General features: G+C 45.3%; 1 pseudogene; it reads left to right on the forward strand.

Annotated features, from left to right (window-relative positions):
- Nucleotides 1–874: 874 nt before the first annotated feature.
- LOC119924234 lies at nt 875–1,812 on the forward strand (annotated as a pseudogene).
- The last annotated feature ends 16,178 nt before the right edge of the window (nt 1,813–17,990 follow it).

Here is a 17,990-nt window from a genome sequence, read left to right on the forward strand (position 1 = left end):
TGTAATGTTCTTCGTGTCTGACCTCCCACTAGGCTATGAGTTCCATGAGAGTGAAGATTATGTTTTAGAAATCTGTTATACTGTCCCAAGAATTCAGCAGAGTGATCTGCACAAACAAGATTCTCAACAAATATTTTGACTGATTGACTGACTACCTACCAACAGATAGTGATGGGAATGCCTTTTAGGTCTAGCCTTTCTAGATTATTGATTATCTGGATTTTTGACTATTTGGATTGTATTTAGTTCTGAATGATGAGAGCCGCAGCACGAGTAGATAGTAGATAGTAGATAGAGCATGGGTCTGGGAGTCAGAAAGACCTGGGTACTAATACTGGCTCCACCACTTGCTTGCTATGTGACTTAGGGTAAGTCACTTCACTTCCCTGTATCTCAGTTACTCCATCTGTAAAATAAGGATTAAGACTGTGAGCCACTTTTGTGACATGGACTATGTCTAACCTGATTAGTTTGTATCTATCTCAAAATAGTACAGGCTCAGGAATATAGTAAGTACTTAACAAGTTCCGTAAAAAAGGATCTGGTCTATTTAAAGTGGTATTGTAATGCACATTTTTATATATACATATTTGTGGTACCTCCTTGTTAGATGGAAAACTCTTCAAGGACAGGAATTGAGTTTTCTCCTCCCTTGTCTTCTGAACAGAGCTGATGCCTAGATACTCAATCATTGCTGCTATGTGACTGTGCAATTATAAGAATTGCAACCTAGAGGTCCCTTTTAGCCTAATTATCTTAGAAATCTGTCAAAACGTCAACAATAGAGAACCTGCAAATGTCTTCTTATTTGGTCATTATGATTCCAATTTTGATCAGATTTTTATTCTCTTTCCAAATAAACCAACTCCTACCCATGTCCTTCATGGAAAACATGGAGAAGAAAAAATAATGTGACCCGAATTCATCTTCCTGGATTTTACCCAAAGTCCGCAGATTCAGAGGGCATTCTTTGTAATTTTTCTCTTACCCTATCTTGTCACCGTGATGGGGAATCTGATCATCATCATAGCCATAAAGGCCAATCAAAGTCTGGGAACCCCCATGCACTTTTTTCTGGTCATTTTGTCCTTCACAAATACTTGCTATACATCCTGTGTGGCTCCCAAGATGATTATAGATTTGCTGCAGGAGAGGAAAATGATCTCCTTCAATGGCTGCATGTCACAGATTTTTGTAGGTCATTTGTTCGCTGCTGCCGAGATGGTCCTTCTCATGGTGATGGCCTATGATCACTACTGGCCCTTCTCTAAGCCCCTGCACTAAATGGCCATCATTAGTAAGCGTGTGTGCGGCCTGCTGGTGGGGGTGGCCTGGACAGGAGGCTTCGTTCGCACAACCATCCAGATCATCTTCACGGTCCAGTTGCCATTCTGTGGCTCCAACATTATCAATCACTTTGTCTATGACTTGTTCCCTTTGTTGAAACTTGCTTGCACTGACACCCAGGCCTGCGGCCTATTGGTCATGGCCAACAGCAAGGTAATGTGTAAGTTAAATTTTCTTCTACTCGTATTTTCTTACGTCATCATTTGGCATTCCCTGAGAACTCAAAGTTCTGCGGTGAGATGGAAAGACATCTCTACCAGTGTCTTCCACATTGTCATAGTCGTTTAGTTCTTCTTTCCATGTATTTTCATGTACATGAGGACCGTGTGCACTCTCCCTGTGGACAAGTCAGTGGCTATATTTTACACTATCGTCACTCCCATGTTGAACCCCGTCATCTACACTGTGAGAAATGCAGAGGTGAAAAATGCCATGAAGAAGCTATGGAGCAAGAAAGTGAAATGAATTCTTTCATTTATGCAAGTGCTTGGGTAACGAGAGAGTTGACCTGGGAGATTGAGAAGGGACAGGAATTGTTTGTTGGGTTCAGATCATCTGGGGCATGAACATAAAACTCTGGGCTCATTCTGGGCACAGATACAGGGGGAAAAATAAATAAACCCAAATCTCTGAATGGTGGCTGGGTTGTCTTGCCGCAAGCCACTTATCTCTTCTCCTTTTGGTGTAGTTAGGCACACTACCATGTCAACTGTCTCTTCTTGGGGCCCAGTTCATGTCTTCCCCTCTCCTCCTCCTCCAAGATGCCCCCAGACATCTAGCTAGAGCCAACAGATTGGAAGCTGGAACAGTAATGTTCTTAGTCTTTATAAGAAGGGTTGGTCATGCACTCCCTTTCATAATGGGACCACACTGAAGGCTCCTTTAATATGCCCAACTATTCAAATGAAGGACAAACACTTCAGAAGGGTGAATTTGGTGAGTTGTGTAGAGGAATCTCCAGCCTGAAGGTGAAGCTACTGAACTGTCAGCTGGGCACTCAATAGAACTATTTCCAAAGAGATGATGGGGTTTTTGAGAACAAACTCTTGAGCCACTGCCATAGGGAGAGATTGGTAATAAAGGGAAAATGTACTAAAATCTGCTGGAGGTTTCTGAAAATCTGCGCTTCTGGCTTTGAAGATATTTAATCTTTTTCTCCCCAAGGACAGCTTCTAGACAAATCAGGAAAGCGTACTTTGTTTTCAAAATCTCAGTTAGATTCCCACCCAGAAACTGGAAAGGAGGGACTGGGGAGTGCCCCTGGGCTGGTATCAGGAAGGGGCAGCTGGAATTACTTTCTTTCTCGATTATACCTTGTGTTTTTCCAGGCCTTGTTGAAGGATCTCATCAATTTAGCCAGGCCAACAACATGGACTAGGAGAAAGACCACAGGTCTGGGAGTCAAAAAACCTGAGTTCTACTCATCGCTCTGTCACTTGCCTGCTGTGTGACCTTGACTAAGTCACTTAACTTCTCTGCGCCCTAGTTTCCTCAACTCTAAAATGGGGATTAAATGCCTGTCCTTGTTTCTTTTTAGACTCTTGAAGAGAGAACAGTAGCTCTCCTGAGACTGTAGAAGGACATGAAGCCACAGCTGGGCCTCTTGGACACAAAAGACCTGTGCCTCACTCTTCAAGTACAGTCCTAGGACAGCTGGGCTTCCTCTGCACCAGCAGTAATAGGTGAGCTGAGGTTCCCTCCCCTCCTACAGTCCCAGGAAGCTGCGTTTATCTCTGCTCCTAAAGCCCAGATATGCTTCTGCTCTCCCTACAGTCCCAAAAGAGCTCAGGCTCCCACCCCTTTTACAGTCCTGGGAGAGCTGTGTCTCCCTCTCCTCTTCTACTCGCAGGAGAACTGCAGCTCCCTCCCCTCTTAAAGACCCAGGACACCTGAAGCTACCTCCCCAACTACTGTTCCAGGAGAGCTGTGCTTACATCCCCTCCTGCAGTCTTAGGAGAGCTGCAGCTCCCTTCTCTTCTACAGTCCCAGGAGAGCTGTGGCTCCCTCCCCAAACTTAAAGTCCCAAGAGAGCCATGGATTTCCCCATTCCCTTCAGTTCCAGGAGAGCTACACCTCCCTCCCTTCCTAACGTCTCAGAAGAGATGTGGCTCCCTCCACTGCTGCCATTCCAGAAGAGCTGTGGTTCCCATCTTTCAAAAGAGCCCCAGAAGTGCTGTGGCTCCTTCTCCACCGGCAGTCCTAGGAGATCTCTGGCTCCATCCTCCACTAGATTCTCAGGATATATGTGGATCCCATCCCTCGTAAAATTCCAGGAGAGCTGGACTCTTCCCTCCTCCCCCCAACACCTCCAGTCCCGGGAGAAGTATGGCTCCCTTCCTTCCTACAGCCCCAGGAGAGCTGTGGCTCCGTACCCCACTAGAATCTTAGAAAATATGTGGGTCGTACCCCTCCTACAGTCACAGAAGGGATGCAACTCCCTCCCCTGGTCGTACCCCTGTTACAGTCCCAGGAGAGCTGTGGCTCCCTTGCACCATCTACAGGAATAAGAAATCTGTGACTCCTTCCCCTCCTACAGCCCAGGAGTGCCGCATATCTTTCTCCTCCTACATTCCCTGGGGAACTGTGGCTTCCCTCAACCTACAGTTCCAGATGTAAAGTTCCAGAAGTGCTGTTTCTCCCTTCTGTCCTCTAGTGCCAAGAGAAATGCTGCTCCCTCCCCTCGTACAGTTCCCAGAGAGCTGCGACCTCTCCTGCAGTCCCAGAAGAGATGTGGTTCCCTGCATTCCTACAGTCTCAGAAGAGCTGATGCTCCCTCTCCCTGCCACAGTACTAGAAGAGCTGCAACTCCCTCTCCACTACAATCCCAGGAGAGCTGTAGCTCCTTACCTGACACTCTGGACATGTCAAAATTCTGGACATGTCACTCCCCTCCTCCAAAATCTCCAGTGGTTGCCTATCAACCTTCGAATGAAGGAAAAACTTCTCACTATTGGCTTCAAAGCTCTCCATCATCTCGCCCCCTCCTACCTCACCTCCCTTCTCTCCTTCTACACCCCAGCCTGAACACTCCACTCCTCTGTTGCTAATCTCCTCATTGTGCCTCGTTCTTACCTGTCCTGCCGTCGACCCTTGGCCCGTGTCCTACCTCTGTCCTGGAATGCCCTCCCTCCACACATCCACCAAACTAGCTCTCTTCCTCCCTTCAGATTCCTCCCTGGGATCTCTCAGCCCTACTGAGAGCTCACCTCCTCCAGGAGACCTTCCCAGACTGAGTCACCCTTTTCCTCTCCTCCTCCTCCCCTCCCCATCGCCCACTCCCTCCCTCTGCCCTACTCCTTCCCCTCCCCACAACACTTGTATATATTTGTACATATTTGTTATTCTTTATTTTATCGTTGATGTGTATATAGCTACAATTATATTTATTCTGATGGTATTGACACCTGTCTACTTGTTTTGTTTTGTTGTCTGCCTCCCCCTTCTAGACTGTGAGCCCGCTGTTGGGTAGGGACCATCTCTATATGTTGCCAACTTGTACTTCCCAAGCACTTAGTACAGTGCTCTGCACACAGTAAGCGCTCAATTAATACGATTGAATGAATGAATGAATGAATGAATGAGGGACCGTCTCTATATTTTGCCGATTTGTACTTCCCAAGAGCTTAGTACATTGCTCTGCACACAGTAAGCACTCAATAAATATAATTGAATTAATGAATGAAAGGAGACCTATGCCTTCTTTTCCTCCTACAATTCCAGGAGTGCTGCAGATCTTTCTCCTCCTACATTCTCTGGACAACTGTGTATCCCCCTGTCCTACAGTTTCTGAAGTGCTGTTTCTCTCTTCCTTCCTCCAGTCCCAAGAGTAATGTGGCTCCCTCCCCTCGTACAGTTCCAGGAGAGTTGCGACCTTCCCTCCTACAGTCCCAGAGAACTATGCCTCCTTTCACTCCTACAATCCAAGGAGAGAACTGCTCCCACCACCCCCTACAGTCGAAGAGGAGCTGCAGCTCCTCCTCCTACTGTTCCAGGACAGCTGTGGCTCCCTCCCCACCCCCGGTATGAGGAGAGCTTTGTCTACCTACCCTCTTACTGTCCCCTGGAAAGCTGTTGCTCCCTCACCACCTACAGTCCTTGGAGTCCTTCAGCTCCCTCTATTTCCTCCTTACATTCCTTGGAGAGCTGCGGCTCCCTGCTCCCCGAACTCTGGGAGAACCGTGCCTCCATCTTCTCTTACAGTCCCCGTAGAGCTGCAGCTCCTTCCACCTGTATGGAACCACTGGGCTCCCGGAGCTCGAGCTCCCTCCTCTCCTACATTCTAAGGAGATAGGCCAGTACTTCCCATTCTACAGTACCAGGAGCACTGCATCTCCATCCATTCCATAATCCCAGACAAGATGCCTCTATCCCTCCTCCTACAACCCAGGAGAGCTGCAGTGCCTTCTCCTCCTTCAGTACCTGGAGAGCTGTGGCTACCTCCCCTTCTACAGTCCCAGGATAGATACCTTTGCCTCCCTGCCCCTTCCCCCACCAACACACACATACATTCTGGGGAGAGCTGTGACTTCCTTTCTTCCTTCAGTTCCAGGAGACCTTTAGACTACAAGCTTATCTCTAGACTGTAAAATCCTCTCTAGGCTGAAAGCTTCTTGTGGGTAGAGACTGTGCCTGTTATATTGTACTTTCCCAAGTGTTTAGTACAGTGCTCTACACACATTAAGCTCTCAATAAATATGATTGACTGGCTGACTGAACAACCTGCGGCTCCCTCTCTAACCACAGTCCCAAGAGAGCTGCTTCGATTTCCTCTCCTAGAGCCCAGGAGAGCTAAGGATCTCTCCACACCTGAAGTCTCAGAGGTGCTCCATTTCCCTTCCCTCATACAATCCTAAGAGAAATATAGCTCATACAATCCCAGCTTAGATGTAGCTCACTTCACACCCACAGTGCCAGGAAAAGTGCCCCCCTACAGTCCCAGGAGAGCAGGATCCCTTTCCAACTACAGGCTCTGGAGAGCTGCACTGATCTCCCTACTGACATCCCAGGATAGCTGCAGCTACCTCACCTCCTACACAGAACTTCACCTACCTCTTAGGCACTTAGTACAGTCACTTCAATTTAGTAAATGCTCAATTAATACAAGTGAAAGAATGAGTGAATAAATACCTCCCCTCCTACAGTCTCCAAAGTGTTACAATTTTCTCTCCTTCTACAATCCCAGGTGAAATGTGGCTTGCTGCCCTTCTATAGTCGCAGGGGATCTGATGTTCCTTCTACCTGCTAGTCCCAGGGGTACTGCAGCTTACTTCACTCCTAAAGTGCCAGGAGAGTTGGGGCTTCCATCCCTACTACATTCCCAGGAGAGCTACATCACAGGAGATCACAAATATCAAATATCAAAATATCACAGGAGAGTTGCAGCTCCCTCCCTTCCATTTCTACAGTCCGAGGAGATGTCACTCCCTTCCCTTCAACAACCCCAGAGGAGCTGCAGCTCTCTCCCCCCTTTTAAAATCTCGAGAGCTACTTCTCCTTCCATGCCATGCAGTCAAATGACAGCAGCTGTTCCTCCCCTCTTACAGTCACAGGAGTGCTTCAGTGCCCAGCTCTCCTACAGTCCCAAGAGAGAGTGGGCCCCACCTTTCTTACAGTCCCAGAAAAGGATGTGGCTCTTTCACCACCAAGTCCCTGGAGAGCTGCGTCTCCTTCCTTTGCATTATCCTTGACTCTTTTCTATGATTCAGCCCACATATTCAGTCTTTCACTAAATCCTGTCAGTTCAACCTTCACATTACTAAAATCCTCCCACTCCTCTCCATCCAAACTGCTTCCACGTTAAACCAAGCACTTAGCCTATTAATTCTTGATTACTGTATCAACCTCCTTACTGACCCCCCTACCTCATTTCTCTCCCCTCTCCAAGTACATACTTCACTAGGCTGCCAGGATCATTTTTCTACAAAAACGTTCAGGCCACACTTCCCCACTCCTCAAGAACCTCCAGTAGTTGCCCATCCACCTCCGCATCAAATGAAAACTCCTTACCTTTATCTTGAAGGCACTAAATCACCTCCCCCCTGCTAACCTCATCTCACTTTTCTCAGCCTGCACGATTTGCTCATTTAATGCTAACCTCACTGTACCTCAGTCTCGTGTATCCCACCACCGACATCTCTCCTACATCTTAATTCTGCCCTGAAACGCCCTCCCTCTTCATATCTGACAATTACCCTCCCCAACATCAAAGTCTTATTGAGGACACATCTCCAAGAGGCCTTCTCTGACTAAGCACTCCTTTCCTCTTCTCCCACTCCCTTCTTCGTTGTCCTGACTTGCTCCCTTTATTCATCTTCCTTCCCAGCCACAGCAGTTATGCATATATCTGTAATTTTATTAATTTATATCAGTGTCTATCTTCCCCTCTAGAGAGTAAGCTCATTGGGGCAGGGAATGTATCTGTTAAATAGCTATATTGTACTTTCCCAAGCGCTTAGTGCAGTGCTCTGCAGACAGTTAACACTCTTTAAATACAATTGACTGAATGCCCTCCTATGATCCCAGGAGAGATATGGTTCCCTGTTCTCCAAGAGTCCCAGGAAAGCTGTAGGTCTCTCTCCTCCTACAGTTCCAAGAGAGCTGTTCCTACATCCCTTTGTACTGTCTCAGGAGAGATGTCTCCCTTCAATTCTAGACTTCCAAGAGAGTGGGTTTCCTACTTCACCTACAGTCTTAAAAGAACTGTGACTCACTTCCATTCCACAGTCCTGGGAGACCTTTTGGCTCCCTGTCCTGCTACAGTCCAAGATACGTTGCAGTTCCCAGCCCCACAACAGTCTGGGTAAAGCTGTGTCTCCCTTCTCTTCTACAGTTCCTGGGGAGCTGCGGATCCCTCTCCTCCTCCAGTTCCAGGAGAGTTGTGACTCCCTCTTCTTCCCTACAGTTCCAGGAGAGGTGCAGCTCTCTCCTTTCCTGCATTGTCTTGGGAATTGCAACTCCCTACCCTCCTACAGTTCCAGAAGTTCCGTAGCTCCCTTCCTTCACATTGCCCCAGAGGAAATGTGGCTCCCTCTCCTCATACAGCCCCAGGTGACTTACTGCTCCCTCCCCAGCTACAGTTCCAGGATACCTGGTTTCCCTCCCCACCTTCAGTCCCCAGAGAGCTGCGGCTCTCTCCTCAGCTACATTCCCAGGAGAGCTACTTCTATCTCCCTTCTTGCAACTGTGGAGAACTGCAGTTCACTCTCCTCCCACAGTTCCAAGAGAAGGGCAGCTCTCTCCTCCATTACAAACCCGGGAGAGCTGCTGCTCCCACCATCTCCTACAGTCCCAGAAGAGCTGCAGCTCCCTCCCCATAAGGAGGGCTGTAGCTCCCTCTCCTTTTACTGTCTCCGGAAACCTCTTCCCCCCTGCCCTCCTACATTACACTAAATCTCCGGTCTGTGTGAGCATGTCTGGGGAGCTGTGTGGGTGGGGTCTTCCAGCTCGAAAATGCTATTCACTTTGCAAGTCTTCCAAGGCAACAAACTGTTGCTTGCTTCTAACCTTAAACCTAATCCTAACTCTAAACCTAATGCTAACCCTAACCCAAACCCCATCAATAACCTTACCCTAACCCTAGCCCAAGCCCTAGCCCTAACCTCACCTCCAACCCTAGCTCTAACCTTAACCCTAATCCTAATCCTAAACCCTCACACTCAATCTAGCCCTAACCCTAAACCTAAATTTAACCCCAACTCTAACTCTCACCCATACCCTAAATTCCCGAGGCTATGGAAGCGTGTCACAGGGGTTGTGTGAGTGGGCTCTTCCAGCCCCCAAAATGTCCTTCACCCTGAAACTGTCCCAGAAACAAATTGCACTAATCTCAAACCTAATTCTAACCCTAATCCTAACTCTAAAACTAACCCTCACCCTAAACGTCACCCTAATGTTAACCCAAACACTAACCTTAAACCTATCCCTAAACCTCACCCTAACCCTAAACCTAATCCTAACTCTAATCCTAACCCTAGCCATAGACCTAAGTCTTAGGTCTACCCAAAACCTAACCCTAACCCTTAACCTAAATTTAGCTATAGCCATAAACCTAACCCTAGCCCTAAAACTAACCACTATCATAACCTAAACCATAGCCAAAAGCCTAGGCCTAAATCTAAACAAAATCCTAGGCTAAGGCCTAGGCCTACCCCAAATCTAGCCCTAATAGTAACCCTACTCATAACCCTAAACCTAAATTTAACCCTAACCCTCTAAACTTAATCCTAGCACTAGACAAAGCCGAGCCCTATCCCTAACTGTAACACTAACCCTAGTCTTAGACTTTAGTCTACCATTAACCCGAAGCCTAACCCTAACCCTATATTGAAACCTAACTCTAGCCATAGGACAAGGTTTAAATCTACCACTAATGCTAAGCCTAATCTGAACCCTAAATGTAGCCCTAGGTCTAGCCGTAAATTTAAGCTTAACCCTAGTTCTAGGCCTAACCTAAAGCCTACCACTAACCTGAAGGCTACCCTTAACCCTACTTCCAAACCTAGACCAAAGACTTAGTCTAAACATAATCCTAAACCTAACTCCATGCATAATCCTAGCCATAGCTTTAGTGCCAAGCCTAACCAGAACTCCAAACCTCACTTAACCCTAATCCTCACTTTAACACTATCTCTAAACCTAATCCTAACCCTAGTCCTAACTGTACACTAACAGTGCTCTAGTCCTAGGTTTAAGACTACAACTAACATTAACCCTAAACCTTACCCTAATCCTACCCTAACCCTAACCCCAAATATAGCACTAACACTAACCTGAAACATAACTCTACCCAAACCTATCCCTATCCCTAGTGTTAACCCTGAACATAATACTAACCCTAACCATAAACATAGCCCTAGCAGTAACCTTATTCTTAATCCTAACCTTAGCCCTAGGCTTAACTTTAACTCTTACAATAAACCCAACATTAATCTAGCCTTCTCACTGACCATAATTCTAACCCTAACACAGCACATGGACATAACCCTAGCCCTAACCGTAAATCTTACAATAACCCATCATCATAACCCTAATCCCAACCCTAACCCTAATTTTCACCATAACCCAGCCCTAATTGCCATTCTACCCGGAGCCCTAACAGTAAATCTATGCCAGCTCTAAACCCAACCATTACCTGAGCGTTATCCTTAAACTGTACCCTAAAACTAACCCTTTTCCTAACTCTAAATCTACAATACTTCCAGACATATCCCTATCACTATCCCTCGCCCTGGCCCTAACCCTAACCCAACCTTAAACCTAACTCTAACTCTATTCCTATCCCTAACAGTTACTAGAACACTAGACCTAACCTTAACCCTAGCCCTAAACCTAACCCTAAACCTCACTATAACCCTAACCCTAATCCTAAACCTAACCCTAGCCCTAGGTTTAAGTCTACCACTAACTCTAACCCTAAACCTAAGCCTAACTCTAATTCTAATCCTAATCCTCACCCTAAACCTAAATTTAAACCTAACCTTAAACATAGCCCTAGCCATAATCCTAATCCTAAACCTAAACCTAAACCTAACCGTAAACATAGCACTAGCCATAAACCTAACCCTATACCTAAACCTAACTGTAACCCTCCTCCTAGCTCCAGGCCTAGTGCTAAACGTGACACTAATCCAAGGCCTAGGCCAAGGCTCAAAGCCTACCATTAACCCAGTACTAAACCTCTCTGTAACCCTAAACCACCCCAAATGCTAACCCTAACACTAACCCCAACCCTAAACTTAAACCTTCTCCTGTCCCCAGCCCTAATGCTAACCCTAACCTAAACCTTATCCCTAACCTGAAACCTAACCATAACCCTAAACCTAACCATAAACCCTAAAACCTAGCCTCAGTGCTAATCCTAACCTTAGCCCTAAACCTAACTCTAATGCTAACCTGGACCCTAAACCTAAATTTAACCCTATCCCTATGCCACCAGCCAAGATTGTCAAGGTTTATTGTTGTAATGTACTTTCCCAAGAACATAGTATGGTGCTCTGCACACAATAAGCACTTAATAAATATGATTGAATGAATGAATGAATAATCCCTAGCAGTAACTCTATCCCTAATCCAAACCTAACCTTAACCATAGCCCAACCCTAACCTTAACTTTAGCCTGAGTTCTAAACCTAACCCTAGGCCTAATACTAGCCCTAGACTTAATCCTAACTCTAACAATAAGCCTAATCCTATCCATAACTCTAGCACTAGTGCTAACCCTTGCCCTAACACTGACCTTAACTTTAACCCTAACCACAACCCTATCACCTTAACTTTAAACCTAGCCCTGAGTCTAGTCTTAGACTTACCCCTAAACTTAACCCTATCCCTATCTTAGCGCTACCCCAGCTAGTGTGGGGCCTACCCCAGCCAAAACTCAATTCCTAACATGAAATCTAACCTCAACCTTAGCCCAAGGCCTAGTGATGGATTGAATATGTGGGTTGAATGAGAGACTTTTTAGCATCTACAAAATGATGGGAAAGTCAGGGGAAGGACAATGTTTGAGTGGGAAGATTATGTGTGCTTGATAACGAAGTAGAGATGTCTTGAAGGCAGGACGAAATGTGAGACTGCAGAGAGGGAGAGAGAACTGAACTGGAGATGTAGATTTGGGAATCATCTGCATGAGGTGGTATTTGAAGCCATGGGAACTAATGAGTTCTCCAAGGGAGTGGGTGTAGATGGAAAATAGAAGAGGACCCATAACTGCACCCCAAAGGAGCCCCCAACAATTAGAGGGTGGGAGGCAGAGGAGGAGCCCATGAAAGAGATTGAGAATGCGCAGCCAGAGAGCTAGGAGTAGAACCAGGAGAGGACAGTGTCAGTGAAGCTGAGGTTGGGTAATGTTTACCGAATGGGCAAGGTCACCAGTGTTGAAAGTAGCTGAGAGATCGAGAAGGGTTAGGATGGAATTAAGGTCATTGGATTTGGAAAAAAGGGCGTCACTGGTGACCTTTGAGAGGGCAATTTCTATGGAATGAAGGGTATGGAAGCTAGATTGGAGGGGGGTCAAAGAGAGAGAATTGGAGAAGAGGAATTTGAGATAGTAGATCTAAACCACTCACCCAACGGTTTGGAGAGTAATGGAAGGAAGGAGTTGGGGGCGATAATTGGAGGGAGCTGTGGGGTCAAGATACTTTTTTTAGGGTAGGTGAGACATGGGTACTTTTGAAGGGAGTAACAATGAAGCCACTGGAAAATGAACAATTGAAGTTGGCAGTTAGGGAGGGAACAAGGGAAGGGGCAAATGTTTTGAAAAGGTGTGAAGGGATGTGGTTGTATGCACAGGTGGAGGGATTTGATTTTTAAAGAAGACAGGAGACCTCCTTTTGAGATGTTGTCGGGAAAGATGAGAGAGTTGAAGAAGGGTCAGGAGTGGGGAGGGAATGGGGTGGGGCAGGGAAGATATAAGGGAGATCATGCCTGATAGTTTCAGTTATCTCAATAAAGTGGCCAGGTCTCTGGGGGCGAGGGATGGAAGAGACGGGGGCCGAGGGTTTGAGGAGGGAGTTAAACATCTGGAATAACGGGTGAGGGCAATGGACAAGGGTGTCAATAAGGATGAAGAAGTAATTTTGCCAGGTAGAGGATAGGGCAGAGTTAAAGCACATAAGGACAAACTTGAAGTGGATGAGGTTAGTCGAATATCTAGATTTCCACCAGTTGTACTGTGTAGCTTGTGCACAAGAATAAAAGAGGTGAATTAGAGAAGTTATCTAGGACTGTGGGTTAGTGGTACAAGATAGATCGACGAAGGGATAGGGAAGCTATTCAGTTGAGTTGAGTAGAGAAGGTGGTGTTGAGAACATCATAACATCATTTTCATTATCAAGGCAAGGTAAAAGATGAAAGGTAGCCTAAAGATCGTCCACTATTTCTGCGATGTTTACCCTCTCCTAGACCTGGCCTGCAGAGATACTCACTTAATTGGGTTTTTACTTCTTGCCAATTCTGGGATTGTTGTATTAATCCCTTTTAGACTGTGAGCCCACTGTTGGGTAGGGACTGTCTCTATATGTTGCCAATTTGTACTTCCCAAGCGCTTAGTACAGTGCTCTGTACATACTAAGCGCTCAATAAATACGATTGATGATGATGATGATTTATGCTCTTGGTCTTCTCTTACTTCACCATTTTAGCCAGTCTGAGGACCCACTCTTCGAAGGGACGTTGCAAAGCCCTCTCCACCTGCACTTCCCACATCACTGTGGTGGCATTATTTTTTTTGCCCTGAATCTTCACTTACCTCTGGCTGGCCCAGACCTTCCCCGAGGATAAGGTGTTTACTCTTTTTTACGCCATTATTGCCCCCATGTTCAACCCCATCATCTATGCACTGAGAAACAGAGAGATGAAAATGGCCATGAGAAAGGTGTGGTGTTTGGAGGGAAAATCAGGCAGATGAAATAAATATCCACATTACCTTCACCTCTTATTGCCTTGCCCTGTCTACTCAGCTTTTCTATGTACAATAACCCTGTTTCTTCTTTCATAAGCTCAGTGGAAAGCTGAATTCTAACTGCATACCAGACTATAAGCTTCCCTTCTTCTATCTTAATGTCTATACAGCCATCCATTACCCTATGTCATTTAGAATAAAATATTTTAAGGAATAGGAATAAGTCCTGATCAATGAGATGGAAAGTTAATTATGGTCTTCAGTTGATGTTAAAATTAATTGTAAGCTTCTAGGGAGTGGGAGTTACATTTCTGATGTGTGCTCTGCTGCGATGGCAGATGTGGGTTTTAGCAGATATAGTTTCTATTAAATGCTTATGTACAAAGCAGGGTTCTCAGTGGTTTTCTACTCATACAACTGCCTCACGTTCTCCTTCCCAGTAGGTGAGGCACAGAGAGGGGTTTGAAAACTCTTTTCAAACATGGGGGAAAGGCATTTAGGATTTTAAATGGGAAATAGTCTTGCTTAGTGGAAAGAGAAGGAGTCTAGGAGTCAGAGGACTTGAGTTCTTATCCTGCTGTGTCCTTTGCCTGCTGTGTTACCTTGGGCAAGTCACTTATCTTCTTTCTGTGTGACTTAGTTACCTAATCATTAAAATGGAAATTGAGACTCTGACTCTGAAATTGAGACTGTATTCAGCATTATTATCGTGTGTCTACACCAACACTTAGTACAGTGCTTGGCACACAATAGGCACTTAAATAGCATTTAAAAAAATCACATTGCTTGGTCTATTGGTGCATATCTTTTGCTAAGGAAATAATTCACCAGGTTGAAATAATTTAAAGGAGTTGGGGAAGCCTGGAATAGCTTAATGGAAGGGATTTATTTCAGATCATTTTTTCGTTTAAGGAAAGAGGGCAGAGTTCTAGGTGGCACCTTCTGCAATTGAAACTGCGATGTGAGGATTTAGGACTTGAAAGAGAAAGAAGGTAAGAATAGGGAGATGACTGCTGATCAGTGGGAAAAAATGGTGAACCATCTAGAATGGAAGAGAAATACTGGGAAAAAGTAGCTTTCAGAACACTAGAGACAATATCCTTGGAATTTGAACAATATGATGCAGATGTCAGAGGAGCATTAAGAAACTATCCCCGTGAGACTGTCCAGATATCTTTGTTACAGTTTTATGTTATAATGTGAAGCTAATTTTACCCTCACTTTGCAGGTAAACAATCAGAAGTGTACGGCCTACAAGTTGAATTTTGGAAGCATGATGAGAGTTGTTAGGCTTAGTATTTTTTAAGTGCTTACTATGTGCTAGGCACTGTACTTAAGGACTGGGGTACGTACAAGCTAATCTGGTTGGACACAGTCTGTGTCCCACATGGGGCTAACAGGCTTAATGCCCCTTTTAGGAATGAGGTAACTGAGTCACAGAGAAGTTGAGTGTCTTCACAAATGTCACAAAGCCACATGTGGTGGAAACAGGATTAGAACCCTGGTCCTTCTGACTCCCAGTTCATTCAAAGCAGCGTGGCTTAGTGGAAAGAGCCCGGGTTTGGTAGTCAGAGGTCATGGGTTCTAATCCTGGCTCTGCCACTTGTCAGCTGTGTGACATTGGGTAAGTCACTTCACTTCTCTGGGTCTCAGTGACCTCATCTGTAAAATGGGGATTAAGACTGTGAGCCCCACGTGGGACAACCTGATTACCTTGTATCTACCCCAGCACTTAGAACAGTGCTTGACACATAGTAAGAGCTTAACAAATACCATCATTATCATCAGCAGTATTCATTCAACTGTATTTATTGAGTATTTAATGTGGGCAGAGCACTGTATTAAGTGCTTGGGAGAGTACAATACATCAATAAACAGACACAGTCCCTACCCAAATTGAATTTATAGTCAAGGGGATGGACACAGACATTAATATAAATAAAATATATGTACCTAAGTGCTGTGGGGTTGGGAACAGAGATGAACAAACGGAGTAAGTCAGGGTGACACAGATGGGAGTGTGAGAAGAGGAAAGGGTGGCTTAGTCAGGGAAGGCCTCTTGGAAGAGACGTGCCTTCAATAAGGCTTTGAAGAGGAGGAGAGTAATTGTCTGTTGGATTTGAGGAGGGAGGGCGTTACAGGCCAGAGGCAGGATTTGGGTGAGGGGTAGGCAGTGAGATAGATGAGATCAAGGTACAGTGAGAAGGTCAGCATTAGAGGAGTGAAGTGTGAGGGCTGGGTTGTAACAGGAGAGTAGCGAGGTGAGGTAGGAGGGAGCAAGGTGATGGAGTATTTTAAAGCAAATGGTGAGAAGTTTTTGTTTGATGTGTAGGTGTATGAGCAACTCTTGGAGTTCTTTGAGGAGTTGGGAAACATGTCCTGAACATTTTCAGGGCATGGGTCGGGCTGGGCCGGGCTGGACAGGGTGGGGCCGAGGGGAACCGGGTTGGTCTGGACCAGTCAGAGCTGAGGAGAGCCCAACAGTGTGGTGCAGACTCTGAGTGGGACTCTGCTTGGAGGCATCTTTGCCCACCCTCATTCATACAGTCAATTGAATGGCAGGGAATGTGTCTGCTTATTGTTATATTCTACTCTCCCAAGCACTTAGTACACTTCTCTGCATACAGTAAGCTCTCAATAAATATGACTGAATGAATGAATGAATTGAGCACTTACCATGTGCAGGGCACTGTATTAACTGCTTGGAATTGTACAGTGCAACCGAGTCAATAGACCTGATGCCTGTTCGCAGAGTATACAATCTAGAAGGATAGAAAGGAATTAAAAACAAACAAAAAACAAGAAAACATGATATAGAGGAACAAGTAAAGTGTAAGGACATTTACATGAATCCTGTAGGGCTGGGTTATTTTAGTGCTTTTCCCAGTATAGACACAAGGGCACTGATGAAAGTGGAGCAAGTTTTGTGGGCTGGGATGTAGTAGATCAGCAAGGTGAGGTAGGAATAGGCAGCCGATGGTGTGTCTTAAAACGAATGGGTATGACTTTCTGTTTGATGGAGAGATGGATGAGCAATGATTGGTGGTTTGGGAGGAGTAGGGAGACACAGGGAAGCAGCATGACCTAATGAATAGAGCATAGGCCTGGGAGTCAGAAGGTCCTGGATTCTAATCCCAGCTCTGCCACTTGTCCTCTGTGTAACCTGGGCAAGTCACTTCACTTATCTGTGCCTCAGTTACCTCATCTGTAAAAAGAAGATTAAGACTGTGAACAGCACGTGGGACGGGGACTGTGTCTAATCCAATTACCTTGTAACTACCCCACTGCTTAGTACAGTGCCTGACACATCTGTTTACATTGAACAAATACCACAATTATTATTATTATGGACTGAAGGGACTGATCCGTAGTCATAGGGATGGTGCTGTCTGGATGTAATTTCTGCCCCTCATTGAGTCTGAACCCAGAGGTGATGGGGGTCATTGGGGTCCCCAGAATGGGGAAAAAGGGGCAGTAGACTTGGGCCTGGAGAGTGCCCACAGGCTCCTCCCCACCACAGTCCCTTCTGGCTCTGGTAGCAGAGGGGGCCGGAGGAGTAGGGCAGAGGATGGGAGACTCTCAAGTTACGGAAATTACTTAGGTGCAGTAGGCACATTAGGTACAGGAATTGTGTAAGATATGTGAATAGTGCAGGTGCATAAATTACATGAAGTGCCTAAAGTGCTTATGAACGTAACTTTTGTAAGGCTTTCCATTACCTAGGCATTCCTACTGATTGTTTAAATATTTTGAAAGAAATTCTAACTCATTTCCCTACTAATTTTTTAAACTGATATATGTGAATTGAGCTAAAGATGAAAATTACATAAATTAGGGTAGCCCATATATAAACTGCTGAAAATAAACAGTAAAAGTGATTTTTTACTAGCTTCTCTTTAAGCAATACTCTTTAGCTACGTGATTTGTGTATTCTTTCATACTTTCACAACTGCATCATTCTGTATCCAACTGGTAGGATGAAATAGTTGGAAGTTAAAGAATGTATGAACACTAACACTTTATGCTGACCATTAAGGTTATACATTTGCTTTCTGTAACTGGCTCATGCATCAATCAATCTATAGTAATTATTGAGTGCTGATTGTATTCAGAGTGCAATACTAAGCCTTTGAGAGGGAACAGAGGGGTAAAAACTTGATCCCTGCCCTTAAGGATCTTACAATCTATTGGAGGTGACTGGCTCAGAATAATTTCCAATTGAATGAAAAGGAAAATGGAAAGA

This window comes from Tachyglossus aculeatus, unplaced genomic scaffold (genome assembly GCF_015852505.1).
Source record: "Tachyglossus aculeatus isolate mTacAcu1 unplaced genomic scaffold, mTacAcu1.pri scaffold_89_arrow_ctg1, whole genome shotgun sequence".
NCBI classification, from domain to species: domain Eukaryota; kingdom Metazoa; phylum Chordata; class Mammalia; order Monotremata; family Tachyglossidae; genus Tachyglossus; species Tachyglossus aculeatus.